This window comes from Anarrhichthys ocellatus, unplaced genomic scaffold (genome assembly GCF_004355925.1).
Source record: "Anarrhichthys ocellatus isolate YVR2014 unplaced genomic scaffold, GSC_Weel_1.0 scaffold53, whole genome shotgun sequence".
NCBI classification, from domain to species: domain Eukaryota; kingdom Metazoa; phylum Chordata; class Actinopteri; order Perciformes; family Anarhichadidae; genus Anarrhichthys; species Anarrhichthys ocellatus.
The window spans coordinates 20,943-35,121 of record NW_022280083.1 but is presented as its reverse complement, the minus strand read 5'-3'; the positions used below and the strand labels follow the sequence as shown (position 1 = coordinate 35,121).

Sequence of the window (14,179 nt, the reverse complement as noted above, 5' to 3'; positions counted from 1 at the left end):
TATATGTGTATATATGTATATATATATGTGTATATATATGTATATGAACTCTGCCTCATGTACATTAGCTGCTGGCAGCGAGTAGAAAGAGCACCAGATTCAGAGCATCTGCACTCATCATTTTGATGTGAAGTGGCAAACTGTGGGCTGGTGCCAATCACGGTGTGGAGTGTGTACTGTGTGTGTGTGTGAGCGTCTGAGACAAAGAGGTAAATCTTTTGGGAGGTGTGTGTGTGTGTGTGTGTGTGTGGTGCACAGCGAGACACATGCCTTGTGTTAAGTGGCAGCGTGAGTCCCTTGTGACTCCTGTAAACTGGAATATTCCCCTGCTGTCAAACCGCGTCTCTTCCAACTCGCCTCATGACCTTCCTCTCTTCCCCTCCTCCACCTCCTCCCACCCTCCCTCTCACCTTTCCTTGTCCTCTTCAACCCTCACCTTTTGTTCTCCGTTTCCGCCGCCTGCTCCTGACTCTTTCTTCGTGAGTCCTTTGAATCCCTGTTTATGGGGATGCGCTAACAAACCCTGGCACCATGCTAATGGGGATGCCCTGCAGCAGCCTCTTAGCTGCTCATAAATAAAACACAAGCGCATCTTTCCTACCCTGAAATCTTTTTGAGGGAATGAACTTTTGATCTTTGACGAATTGGAAATGACACAGGATTGGATTTAGAAATGAGAAACTGCTCCGTTTACATGTCAAAAGTGGCATTTGCTGGATTCAATACAATTTTGCTGCACTTGAAACTTTTTCTGGGAGATAAATAAGCATTTTTCTATGACTTCCTTCACTTCACTCTAAAATACTTGGATTCAAAAGCTTTAATTTAGTCCATCCTGTCTCAAGACAATACACTTATTTAACAATATATTCATCCCCTTCACTCAATAATTGGGGAAAAATACATATTCTAAAGGAAACATTTGAGTCATTTCTGTTTAGTTTAACTTCTTTGTCATTTTAGGTATTTGTCTGTCTGTATCTATGTTTTAATATATTGTTTCATACAGCACTTTGAATCTTCTGCACACAGGTCATAACTGGCTCCACTTCAGGATGGTAAAGGATTTTGGGACACTTCATTTTCTATAAATCTTAAAACCAAAATGTCCGACTTCACCAGCTCCACTTAACGGCTGGTCGGCTCTTTGATAGCCTCTTAGCTCTGCTCAATGAGGCTCACATGAGTCACTGAGAGTCCGCTCATCGCTCCTTGTGATTCTCATTAGGCAGCACGGATAGGGACGACAAACAACAACAATGCCAGGATTGTCAATGATGCGCGAATTCTCCATATTGACAAACACAAGTATCTATCCACGCTGGAGGAGATGGAGATGGAGAGAGGAGAAAGAGGGGAGGGTGGATTGTAGTTATCTGAGAAAGGCAGATGCTGTCATGTGCGTATTGGGAGAGTCCGTGTATCAGTTTTGGTGTGTGTGTGTGTGTGTGTGTGTCGTGTCATCTGCATAGGGCCTTTGCCTTTTGTGTGAGCACGCAGCATGCGACCGCCTCCGATCCAGGCCCTTGGAAATATCTTTTTACTGAGTGATGGTATTTGGTGGGGGTGGTGGAAGGATTATCCTTTACGGAGGGTGGCAGGGAGGCAGGATGGGGCGGAGGTGCTGTTGTGTGTGTGTGTGTGTGTGTGTGTACTCTGCAGGAGGTTGTGTGTGTGTGCGCATGTGTGTGTGTGGAAGGCAGCAAGGAAGATTGTCCCTGGTAGGGGGTGGCATGTTGAAACGCTCTGGATTGTCAAGCCTGTCATATCATCAAGGCTGTGAGAGTCAGATAAAACACTCTCTTTCTTTCTTTCTTCTTCCATTCATGCCCCCCTCATCTGTCTCTCTTTCACTCTCTGGACTCCTTTCCTTTTATTTGCCGGGTCTCACCTTCTATTCCTCAGCCATTCGTCTTTCTTTACCCGTAAAACTTTCACCTCGGCCGCACTTTTCACGGTTTTCTGTTCGTTTCCGTGTACCATTCTCGTGTCCCGCTCGACCAACCGCGCTCTCTGGTTACTGCACACATCACATCCACGGACGTGATTGCCTTTCAGTGTGAAAACCGAAAAGCATAAAAGGCTGGTCCTGTTTCCCATCCTGTTCCCATTACCCGCCTGGAGAGAAGATGACCAACGCTCGGAGGGGGGTCTGTAATCAAAATAGATGAAGCCATCTGAGAGAGGCGGGTATCAGTCATGCTTCCAAATCTGTCCGATCCCGGGCGTTCTCCCTGCGTCCCTCAGTTACAGCGCAGAGAAGATGGAGGGCAAAGATCAGCGAGGATTTGGATGGTGGTTTGGGTTGTTTGATGATGTATGAGTACAGAAAAAACATACTCAAAACCAGTTTTCTACTTAATTTTAAGCCCAAGAATGCCTCCCGTCTGCTCCCAGCTCTTTCAAAAGTTCATAGATAAGATGAAAGAAGCACGAGACGTGGATGAGAGATTGAAAACAACCCGTCTCTATTGACGTCAAGGAGTTTCGCCTCTTCCAGGCACTCCGTCTATCTGTGCGAGCAGTTCGAGGCACCCTACGCCAGGTACCGGGTGCCTGTGGAGAGTTATTCTTAGTTATCCACATGAGTGGAAGATTTGATCTTTTTCCCTGAGAGAGAGAGAGAGAGAGATCCACAGTCAAGAGGAATACATAAAGAAGGTAAAAAAACAGAGGTCGGTCCTGACAAGAGCCTCTTCCTCTCTCTTTAGCTCTCTCTCAGAAGTTTGTCTGTGCTGCCAAAGCATGCAGTCATGACAATATCACGTGCACTGGTGAAATACTTACACTATGCACACAGGGATACTCTTGAACCCACAAGCCCTCCAAATATGTAATATGTTTGCAGGATGTCCTGACAAAATAAATCGGTTTGTTCATGTCCTCTAGAACAACACAAATAAGCGTTTTCTTCATCTGACGCCATATGTCGATATAAACAACTCATTCCAAGGAAATTCTTATTTCCAAGTGATTATAACTAAGAAAACACACTTGGAATATTATATTACATTTCTGCCAGTAAATCCTCCAAATCCTACTCACTAAGACACTGATTCTTCGCTGCAAGAGCTGCCAAGTTTATGTGCAAATTGTAAGCGATTGGATTAGTTTGGCTAAAAGCAGCTCACACATCGATGTAGTCAGTTTACAAATGCAGTGCCTTTATACCACGGACCTCCAACATGGCTGGTGGACAGAAAAGGGGGCGTTCAGCGCCTGCTGGAAGCCTCTCCTCACCTCGTGTTATTTGATCATTTCCTTTTTATGTGTTGGCCTCTCTCTGTTTATCTCCCTCGCTCTGACCTTTGCTGAGGTCTGTCCGTCTTTTACCCAACAGCCCCCCACTGGTTTTCAAATTAGACTCTTTGCAAAAAAAATATAAAATCTCTAAGCGGCCCACACCCACTCATCTTATTCACTCACTCATGCACAACACCCAGATAACCCTCCGCCCCTCCTCCTCATCGCATCTTTAGCCATGCACGCTCCAAGATCTGGGTCAACCGTATCAAATGCCAAAATGTGCCTGCGCCTTCTCTCTGGTGTGTGTTAAGTGTGTGCATGGAGAGCACAGATATTGAGCGGGTGTGTGTGTGTGTGTGTGTGTGTGCAGGAGATAAAGTGGGGGTTCAGTACTGTTGTTGTTTTATCAGAAAGTACTCAAGGGGCGTCTGATTAGGAAATCCAGTTTTATCAAGGGAATCTTTGTGTGTGTGTGTGTGTGTGTGTGTGTGTGTGTGTGTGTGTGTGTGTGTGTGTGTGTGAGTGTGAGTGTGAGAGAGAGAGAGAAACAGAAAAGCAAAGTATGCTGCATGAGAGTGTGTAAAATTTGCTCTAATTCAAAGGGGTTTTGGCAAACAATGTCTGGGCAAACAACCAACTCTTATTTCTGCAGCGTGTGTGTGTGTGTGTGTGTGTGTGTGCATGGCCCACCTGGCACAGGGCCCAGCACATCCCATGTAGTCTGAGAGAAAGACAGCCTGCCTGGCGATGCTTGGTCATCCACTGAGTCAGGGACATGATTTCTTTCTCCATTTCACTTTTTGTCATTCATGTCTGCCTCGATCTTCTCCCTGTCTTCCTCGCTTCTTCTCGCAAAAGACTCACAACGTGGCTTCAGTCTAAAGAATGAAAAACACTTTCCCGAAACTAGAAGGAACTCAGAGAGCACACTTCTCCACCGAAGTCACAACATCTTCCAACATTTAGTATTCGAGGGCAGATGGATGCAATTTCTCCAGATACTTTTGACCATGTGGAGTAGTTTAAAATCTAGGTCTGTATCAAAATGATATAAAGATAATACCTAAATGTATTAGTTTATCAGAGAACATTAAGTCAAATCTGCGACCATTGAGTTGTGGCCTTTTCAATCATTCAATTTCCTGTAGTGCCACAAGTTGAAAGCATATTTTGTTGATTATCACACAGTTGATATACACTTGTTTTTTTAAGAAATGTCAACTAGTCCACAGATGCCAGAGTTTAGCAACCAGTTATAGCAAAATAACTATAGTATTAGCTTATATACCAAAAATGAGTCATGTATTACTTGACCCATGGCCTCACCCTCCACAAAAGGTTCTCTGCATGTTGCATTTTTGAGAATCTTTTGGCAACAAACGTAAACAAAGAAAACAAAAAAACACAAACATACAGGACGAAAAAAAATCAAATTATATTTGATGTGGTTACCATTAAAACATGATCACCTTCAGCTCCACACACACCGTACTGAAGTCACAGACCTGCTGCCAACGTCCTTGTTTACACACACACACTCTTTCCCACACACAGACACACTTACAGACATAACATATGTGGTCTCTCTCACAGTGACAGTGGCCCCGACAGCTTGGCCTGACAGTGAGGAGACTGACCTGTCAGGATGGATTTAACCCGACTGTCATTGAGTGACGGGACACTCAGTGGGTGCAGGGCTGCATATATATGTGTGTGTGTGATATTTGTGGGGGGGGGGGGGAGGATTTGGGTGCGTCCCTCTTGGCACACAGTCGGGGTCAGCAGACACCATCGACTTGTTTTTTTCCGGGTGAATTCGGTGTCGTTCGAGTGTCATACTTGTGTACATATGGGTGTCTGGAACAAGGGCGAGCTGACAGATGGGGGCGGGCAAGTTGTGTCTGGTCAATATCATCACGGGCCAGCGAGCCCGAATATTATCTGGGTCCTGAACTGTGTTCTTTCTGGGTTACATGCAGAAGGAAAACAAAACAGAACAGAGTAAAATAAATGGAGTGGGGGGAGCTGATGGTGTTTATGTTGAAAGGGAGGGGAGGAAGAAGAGTGGAAAGAGTGAGTGATGAAGGGGACATGGAGAGGTGTGTTTGGACTCCTGCTGCTAGCTTACCGTGGCAACGACTGTTTAGATCCCTCTCACCTGGGCAGTAGAGCCCAGGGACCGAGGATTATTAAAGCGGGGAGGGTTGAGAAGAGGGATGGAAACGACAGAGAGAAAGACAGAGAGAGAATCGGGGGATGAGGGAGGCTGGTGGTGGTTGCACATGATGCCACAGTTGGTGTGGTGTTACGGCCAAAACGTGCCCTACGGCGACAGTAATAAACCGAGCCGGCTGCCGGTGGCTTTGTTGGCCAAAAAATGGACGATTAGTCTGATTGGATGTTTGTGAACACAGAGAGACAGATACCCCGGCTAGCAGCTATTTTTAGGCTTTTTAAAGCAGCACTAGTCGAGTTTTCTTTTACAAAGCACACCAGTCGTATTGGTTTGAATTTAAAATGTTCCTTATGTCCTAAAGCTGTAGTTCTATACTGATTATTCCAACACGGGGGGTGATGAACTGAAATGTAACAGGCAGGATTGAAAAGTTGACATTTTGCTTCAGCAGAGGTAACCTCCACATGTGAGCAAAATAACACGTCAGAGTACACTCCAGCTTTAATAGCTGCGCAACACGCACAGTAAGATGTGTGTATTTATACAGACATATAGTGCCAACAACATGCTTGATACTATTGAACACATAATGGCATAACAATGTGTTTTTGTTAATCATGTGATCACATTTTTCAAGTCTTTTTCTCATTCGCTTTTCTCTCTATGGGCATTATCTGTGATTCTTTATGGTCTGATGAACAGTTTTGTATTTTTAAAAAGACACACGATGATTAAAATGATGAAAATCAACAGATGAGGGGAGAAGGTTGCCTTCTGTTTCTGTGGATCATTAGGACATCGGCGAGCTTTCAGACCAGTGGGATTAAGCACCGTTTGAACAGTTTAGGCCACTTTCGATTCTTTAATTGGACAGTTTGAACTGAAAGTGTATATCTGCGAGTCGACACAGGAAGCGTCCTGCAGTGGCTACAAATTAGACTGAAAGTCTGACTCACAGGCAGAGACGTAGGTGCAAACACTTGCACACGTAGTTTCACGCACGAATACATCGTGGTGTAGTCGGACAAATTACACTCTAATCACTGCATCCGCTCCATGGCTTCTTCTCAGTTGTTTCCCTCACAGAGCTCCACTGGTGGTGCATCCTTTCTTCCTTCCTCCGCTTCCTTCTCTCTTTGAGCTCAGTATCCCACTGACCCTCCAGACCGGCCCGCTCACCGCCTCAGCACACACACAAATGACTCACCGACGCACACATTGGATGCACAAATGCTCAATGCTACACAGAAACACGTGCACGCATGCACGCTGTCGCTCTTTTTCTCGCATCCACACACACACACACAGCGGAGGACCTGAGAAGCCTAGCAGGGGGGCGGTTTTGATTGACCAAGCACTTTATGACTCTTAAATGGCTTTATTGCCTTCGTACTTAACCCCCACACACCACCTCCTTCCTCCCTGTCACACCACAACACACACACACACACACACAGTCCTCAGGCCATCTCTGCGACTGGGAATTAATGAGAGCCATCACTAACCTCACACACACACACACACACACACACATACTTGCATATTGCCACCCAGCTTGCGATTTGAGCTCCCGTACTGTCTGGAATCCATCAAGGTCACCCCCCCCCCCCCCCAAAAGTTCAGAAACAAATAATAATCAAAGCGAGGTCGATATGGGAGATTGGGTTGATTGATTTTAATTGACAGGACACTAGCAGGCGGGAGGGCGGTGGAACGTGCAGACTCTCGGTACAACACATTTGTGTGTTTATTTTCCTGATTCTGCTAACGTTAACGCTGTTCATTTCCAAGTCAACACTTAATCCCCAAAATCTTTTTTTCTTAGAAGTTCAGTCGTTCTTGTTTAAACAAATAAATACAAATGTTAAGCATTCAGGATTTTTGTAAATTCAATATTAATGATATTAATAATATTACTCTGTTGTTAAAATGGGGTTACATTTGGGGAAGAGCACATCATGACTTGTTTAGGACTTGGCTCGGGACTTGAAACTTATACTTGTGACATGCAAAACAATGACTTGGTCCCACCTCTGGTAACTGCGATCCTCTACATGCAGACACATTTCCAATATTGTGAGATTATGTAGCACAGTATTGTCACTCAGTTCCTCTGCATCAGTATTCCTCTCAGGTGGAGTGATGATGTTCCCGATCACAGTGAGTGGGAAGATCGTCCCTCAGCCTGTAAAAACTTTGGCTCGAGCCCAGTGTGTTGACTGAAAATCTAATCTTGCTGTTGTGCCCTTGAGCTCGACACTTAAACCCAGCCGGCCCGCAGGACAGCTGCTCTTCAGCGCTCTGTTAGCTGACCTCTGAGCTCTGTGTGCAGGAGGGCAAGTGAAAGGAAAGTTCCCTCCGGGGATGAAAGCAGTGTCGCGTAATTAATAGAGCTGCAATCTGCAATAAACTTCTCTTACAAAAGTGTTGTCATTGAAGTCGCTTTTTCAGCCTTCAGTGTTTGTTTTCGTTTTTGCAAACACTTTCTCAAAGTGCTAGTTCAGGGTTAAAGAGATGAACCTAAAATATGCCTTTCGAGTATCGAACACTCAACCGCTGGCTTTACAGGTGCCTCTCAACAGTGTGTAGCTTGTTTCTTTACAGGAGACGGCAACACCAGCAGCTTGGATTCACAGATTTTACTGTGAAAAAAAGTGGCAATAAGCTTCAAACTCTGAAACTTTACGTGTCCCTCTGTAGTCAGTTTTGCACGTCTCAGTGACCGCGTGTCAAATTCCCGCTCGTTAAATGCATAGCGTCTTTTCAGAGTAAATGTCCCTCTTTACAGGAAGTGAGGTTCTTATGAAAAGGGTGTGGTTGATCTTAACTTGACTATGTATGTGACTACCGCATGTGACAAAACTGGTCCTTCACCCAGCAGACCGCTGTTCGTGCTCCATGTGGAACCAGACCAAAGTATTTAGAAAACATAAATATTGAATCAAGTTTTACTGGCTGTAGACACACTGTAGATTTTAAAGGCAGCCTAAATAAAGTTCACAACCTGTAGCCACATCCTGAAAATGAGATGACCACCGTAAGATACAAAATGGTGATGAACTCTGCTCTCATTTAGGAATGTAGTCACAGTTTGGTCGTCAGGTCCACACCTGCAGGTCTTGGTCAGACAGCCTGGTGGAACCATGATAACACAAATTACAACCGTGTGGTCGTGCCGGCTCCCTCTATCTGCCGTCCACCAGGAGTTCCTGTTACCTCAGAGCGGCTGAGGTGTGACGGCCTCGACAGTGTTTGTGTGCGTGTGTTCCGGCCAAGTCACAGTGAACCGTCACCCTGCCAGGCTGATGAACTCCGACCCCGAGGTTTTACAAACACCGTTAACACTGACCTCCGGAGCGCATGATCTCCCTCAAGCCCCAGCACTTTAAGCACCACTACATCCCTAAATAAGACTGTCATTAAAGACCTTAAAGGAACACACTGAGGGTTTTTTTATGTTTATGTTTATTATCTAAAACTTGATTCCCTTGTTTCAGTTCAGGTGCAGGTACAATATGAAAATCAACCTGCAGAAGATCGAAACCATCTTCTCAAGGTCTCACTGAAGCTGCACTTGATTTCTGTGGATCAATGTCATGAGAGTTGATGGGAAGTCACAGATCCCCTGCTGATGACGTGACTCTCCCGTTCATGCCTGCGGTCATTTCCGTGAGAGTATAGACGTCAAAATGATTTCTCACTTTGGAACAAAACTGCTGGAAAATTCAGCACGCCGTGAAAACAACTCTGAGGAGAGCCAATCGTAAAAATGTCACTTAAAAGTTTTTGATTGTCGGAAGTCATCTGAATGTAAGTGTAAGTGCACTGTGTGTGTGTTAGTGTGTGAGACTAGGCTCATTGGCTGCTCTGTTAGACCGGAGGACCGTTCAGCGGCCACGCACACAACCATGTACTTCATTTTTAGGTTGGCATGTAGGAATTTGGCGATTTATTAAAGGTATTGTTAGTCACACACTCAGCTTCTCTCACACACACACACACACACACACACACACACACACACACACACACAGTCATGCTTTCTCACACAAATAAATGCATACGTACATTGCCAGTTTGCCAAATTTGTGATTTTGAAAGCGTGTATATGTGACTGAAAAGGAGGATTCGTGTGCACGTGTCTGAGTGTGCGTGTGTGTACACCCCGGTTCAGTACGCTTCAGAGGACGTATGCACTCTGCTCATAAATAAAGGCCATGCATTATTCAGGGAAGCTCCTTCAGCTAATGCCCCTTAATGTGCCCAAACAGCCATAATGTACTCTGCTACCAAGGTGGCAGAGACCCCTTCACACACACACACACACACACACACACACGTCAAATCTCCACCCCTAGGTTTGACACAATGTCTTTGTCAATGTAGCTCTCAGCCTCTTATCTCCCTCTCAAATCGTCCCATCTTCCTAATTTTCTCCAAAATGAATCCATTTAGCTTCTGATCCAAATTGCCCTCGCTCGCTCCGTCTCGCCACGTTTCCATCGAACTTTGCCCAATTTGTCCCTAATTCTTCACCCTCAACGTCTCCATGTGCCGCTCCTCCCCACTGTCTTTTTCTGAAAACCCTACTGTTCCTCCCCTCCGTGTGGCCCCGGGGTGCCAGCTTTCTGCACAATTAGGATTGTGTCTAAACAAGGATTTGAAGCTGTGACGCTCCGGCAGCGAAGCCTCCTAAGTGCATAATCTTAATCAGTTTTTTTGGGGGAAATTAAACTGATTGAATTCTGAGGTAAATAGGAAACAGTTTGGAGAAAAAGACCATGAAAAGCATTGGAATCTGTTTAAGGTGAATTGTTTTATCGCCGCGGCTTTGCTTGTCTGCATTTTATCGACAGTGTTTTATGTTCTAATCACTTTGTTATTGATTCGCTTGTTTACCGTCTGTGGTTTTAATTGCTCCGTTGGTTTGTGATCCTCTTCTGTTTTGGTCTTTGTGGTGCACTTTAACTCTTCTAAAGTGTGATATAACTCAAGTTCACAATTTGTATTTGTTGTAAGTAATAAATGCATGTATGAGACATTTTGTTAGGTTTTCTCTCAAGAGACACTTAAAAGGCTGTTTCTTGAATTTCTTTCATTGGAATAATTTGAAAACAAGTAAAAGTTTAAGTTTATTACAGTTGTGTTGCCACACCCAACAGTGATGTCTATTTGGTTTGACCATTACATCACTTTTTTGGGTGTGGAAAAAAAAGAATTTTCAGTCTAAAAGTCTTTGTAAATTGATTTAAAGGACTGCCTGTGTGTAAAAGAAGAAGAGTGAATATTGGACTGACATTTCTTAAGGCCTTTACTCACGGGCAGCTTTCTTTTTTTAATGCGATTCAATATATTTTTTTCAATTGTTTTGGTCAGGAGTACTTTCACACCAACACATTCTCACTGCCAACTCGTCGGATATCGCCGCTTGGTCGGCGCAGTATGTACCCTTCCACTGTTGGTAGCATCCACACGGCGAATGAAGGTATCCGCCAATCACGTTGTGTGTGTGTGTGTGTGGAACGGACATTTTTATAATGTACACTATAGTGAGCAACGGTAGCAGTCTGAACTGAGACTGCAAACTTTATTGTAACCTTGACAAAGGCCACGCAGACCATATCCGCTCCTTCTGTTCTCACCTTTCACAATAAAAGCCCCATACATCGCATAACCTCAAATTCACTCACAGCATTTCGCTAAAAGGAAACTAGCTGATGGTAGTTTAAGCTTAACAACGGACTGCTCTGGGTCAATAGGATCCCTGTAGTTAGTCCTCTGCCTGCAGGAATCTATTGATGCAGGTATAAATAGTTCTGATGTAAAATATTCACAGACAAGTATTTTTACGTTTCTGTGTCCTTTATTCATCGGTGTGTAACGGCCTTTTAACGTAGCCAGAATCCCCACAAAGCTGAATTTTAGATGTGTAAACGAACAACGGTTTGAAACAAGTGAACCATAATAACTTAGAAGGTGATGATGTGTCAATGTTGAGTTCACAACGTGTTTTTGCTGCCTCCAAGTGGCCTAAAATGTTGATTCATGCAGCCTTAAGGATTCAACCTTCAGTGGGTTAGCTTTCAGAATACTTATTAAAAGATGAAACGGTTATTTAACGGGATCTCTTTGTTTACCAGACGCCCCACATCTTGGTGTAACATTAACCTCTCACATGACACTGACTGCAGTTTGTTTTGAGACACACGAACCCCCCCCCCCCCCCCCTCACTCAGCACACACACAGCCCAGACAATGACTCCATTCATCTCTGCTCCCTCTCTGTCCTCCTCCTCCTCCTCTGCTCATATTTATAAACACAGCGAAGGTCAAAAACACAAAAACAAGTCTGCCCCGTCGCAGCCTCTCTGACCCTGGATCAGCTCCAGTTGTCTTTCCTACAGTCTGTTTAAGCTCTTCAGACGCTCCAGAGCAGCTAGTGTCTTCTTCATGGTACAGACTCGTGTGGGAGTGTCATGAGTGGTGCTGGTGGTGAATTACTGCCTCCTTTTAGCTGTCATGTGTGCAAAGTTTGGCCAAAATCAAGCTCTAGACATGTGAGCTTAGTTTGATATTTTTGGACATTAAATGAAACAAAATGTCAAAGATAACACCACAAAATCCAGTCTTTGCAAAAAGTCCTTCAAATGAAACGACTAAATATGTTGTTGCCCCCACCCCCCCATTTTCTGATCTGAAGCCACTATAACCAGGGGGACATTATTTATCATCGCCTTCTACAACCATCACAAATCACTGTTGGATCATCTTTATGATGTGAGGACGCCAAGGTGGAGGTTTGGTTAGATGTGGGCATGAACACAACTTGGTTAAGATTAAAGAACACATCCTGGTTTGGGTTGGAATGAGGACTTTGTTCATGTGCTCAGATATTCAGTGTCATGGTCACAATAATAACCACATGATAAGAGAACCAACGTTGGCTCGAAAGAGGAAACAAACTGATGTCTCCAACGTTGCAGTCTAACGTTTTGTTGACCCGCTCGACCAGCTCGACCTCCCTCTGTGGACATTGTGGCACCTATCCTCACTCTACTTCTTCCTTTGCTGATAGACAAGAGTTACAATCACTGCAGCCAGTAGAGCTCAGAGCTCCGTTAAGATATTAAGATAACACAACTGGTCATTTTTTATGGGGAGGACAGTCTTGGTTTTTGATGTACAGACATCATACTACCAATAAAATAAAATAAATTGGTGACTCGTTCTATGATGCCCATGGATTATACAACATACTTTTATAATCGCATACATATGCATAATGCTTACAACAGTTATCATAACACATTGTTGTTTGCTTTAAGTAAATCTAGCATAGATTCAATGATACTTTTTTCATTTAAAATGACTTGGAGTAACAATAACAGTAACATGGACTATAATGCAGTATAAAAAGATTATAATTTGTTACAAATATTGGAATTATAACACTTTAAACATTATTACACTATAGATCTAAACATGTCAATGATTGGCCAGCAGTTATGAAGTATTATGATGGTATAATGTAGTGTGTTATGATTATTGTTAGAAAGCATTATGCATATTCATGAGTAATAATAATAAACCAGCGCTATAAGCAGACAATAATGCATTATAAGTGTTCATAATGCATCATAGACATGGGTGTCATAGAAGGTGTTTTTACAATAAGTTTATACTGTAAAGTATCAATAAAGGCACTTATAGCCAAACAGCAAATCATAAGATTATTCATCAAACTATAAGAAAAATATGTTTTCACTTCCATATAAACCAATCTTTTGCCTTCTTTTTTAAAACTGGTGTTTTTATAAGGTGCAACGGTAATTTATTCTGATTCCTGTCGTCACCAAAAGTAAAGGAACGAGTGCTTTTGTTAGCATTAAACCTCAGCAAGCACAAGTCATCCACAACGATGAGCAGGACCCCCACGACTCCACGAAAGTGTTCTTTGAGACACTCTTTTGTTAGATTTAAAAACTTCCTCCTCCAGCATTTTACTTCTGCTTTCACTTCCCTCGTGTCTCACTCGGTCTCTCTGATCCCATGCGAACCCATGCAGCGCACACTTGGACGCACTCGCACAAAAAAAAGGAAACTTCATCTGCACAGATGAATGAACCTCAACATTTTCCCCATTCTTTCCTCACATGTCACAGCATTTGTGACTTTAAAGCACCACGAGCGACTCTTCTTCTTCTTCTATACTGAACTCTATACCGAGGTCAGGTGGAACATATAAGCCTCCAACGACATGTGATATTACAGAGAGAAGAGACGACGGAAGCTTGCAGAGAGTGAGGGCAGATGAGGTTAACTCGGTCACCCTGCTCAGCATGAAGAGGGACTTTACACTGTTTTCTACCTGACGCATGCACATTGTAGTAGAAGATAAGCAGTGAGTGAATAGTAGAGATTGATAAAAGACGTCTTACCTGATGGATGTTTTCCCACAATGTGTCTTTATTTTCTCTCCTCCTTCCTTCCTTCCTTATTCTCGTCAGTTTTGCTTCAGCTCCCCGGTGTTGCTGAGGAGGCGTGTGTCGAGTCTGAGCGAGCGTGTGTGTGTGTGTGTGTGTGTGTGTGTGTGTGTGTGTAAGTGAGAGTGTGTGAGTGTGCAGACTGGTAAGGGAGCGACTCTGCTTTGTGCTGCCGACCCCGGTGAGCGTGTTGTTGCAACTGACTGAGTGACTGAGAGAGAGGGAGGGTGTGTGTGTGTGTGTGTGTGTGTGTGTGTGTGTGTGTGTGTGTGTG

At 43.9% G+C, this 14,179-nt stretch overlaps 1 protein-coding gene across 1 annotated transcript in view; it reads right to left on the bottom strand.

Annotated features, from left to right (window-relative positions):
* hs3st1l2 (heparan sulfate (glucosamine) 3-O-sulfotransferase 1-like 2) overlaps positions 1–14,099 on the bottom strand; it is a 28,387-nt gene extending 14,288 nt beyond the window's left edge. The window contains exon 1 of the mRNA XM_031870582.1: positions 13,861–14,099. The gene's annotated coding sequence lies outside the window, so the exon portion shown is untranslated. The remainder of the gene's footprint in view (positions 1–13,860) is intronic.
* Between the last annotated feature and the right edge of the window lie 80 nt (positions 14,100–14,179).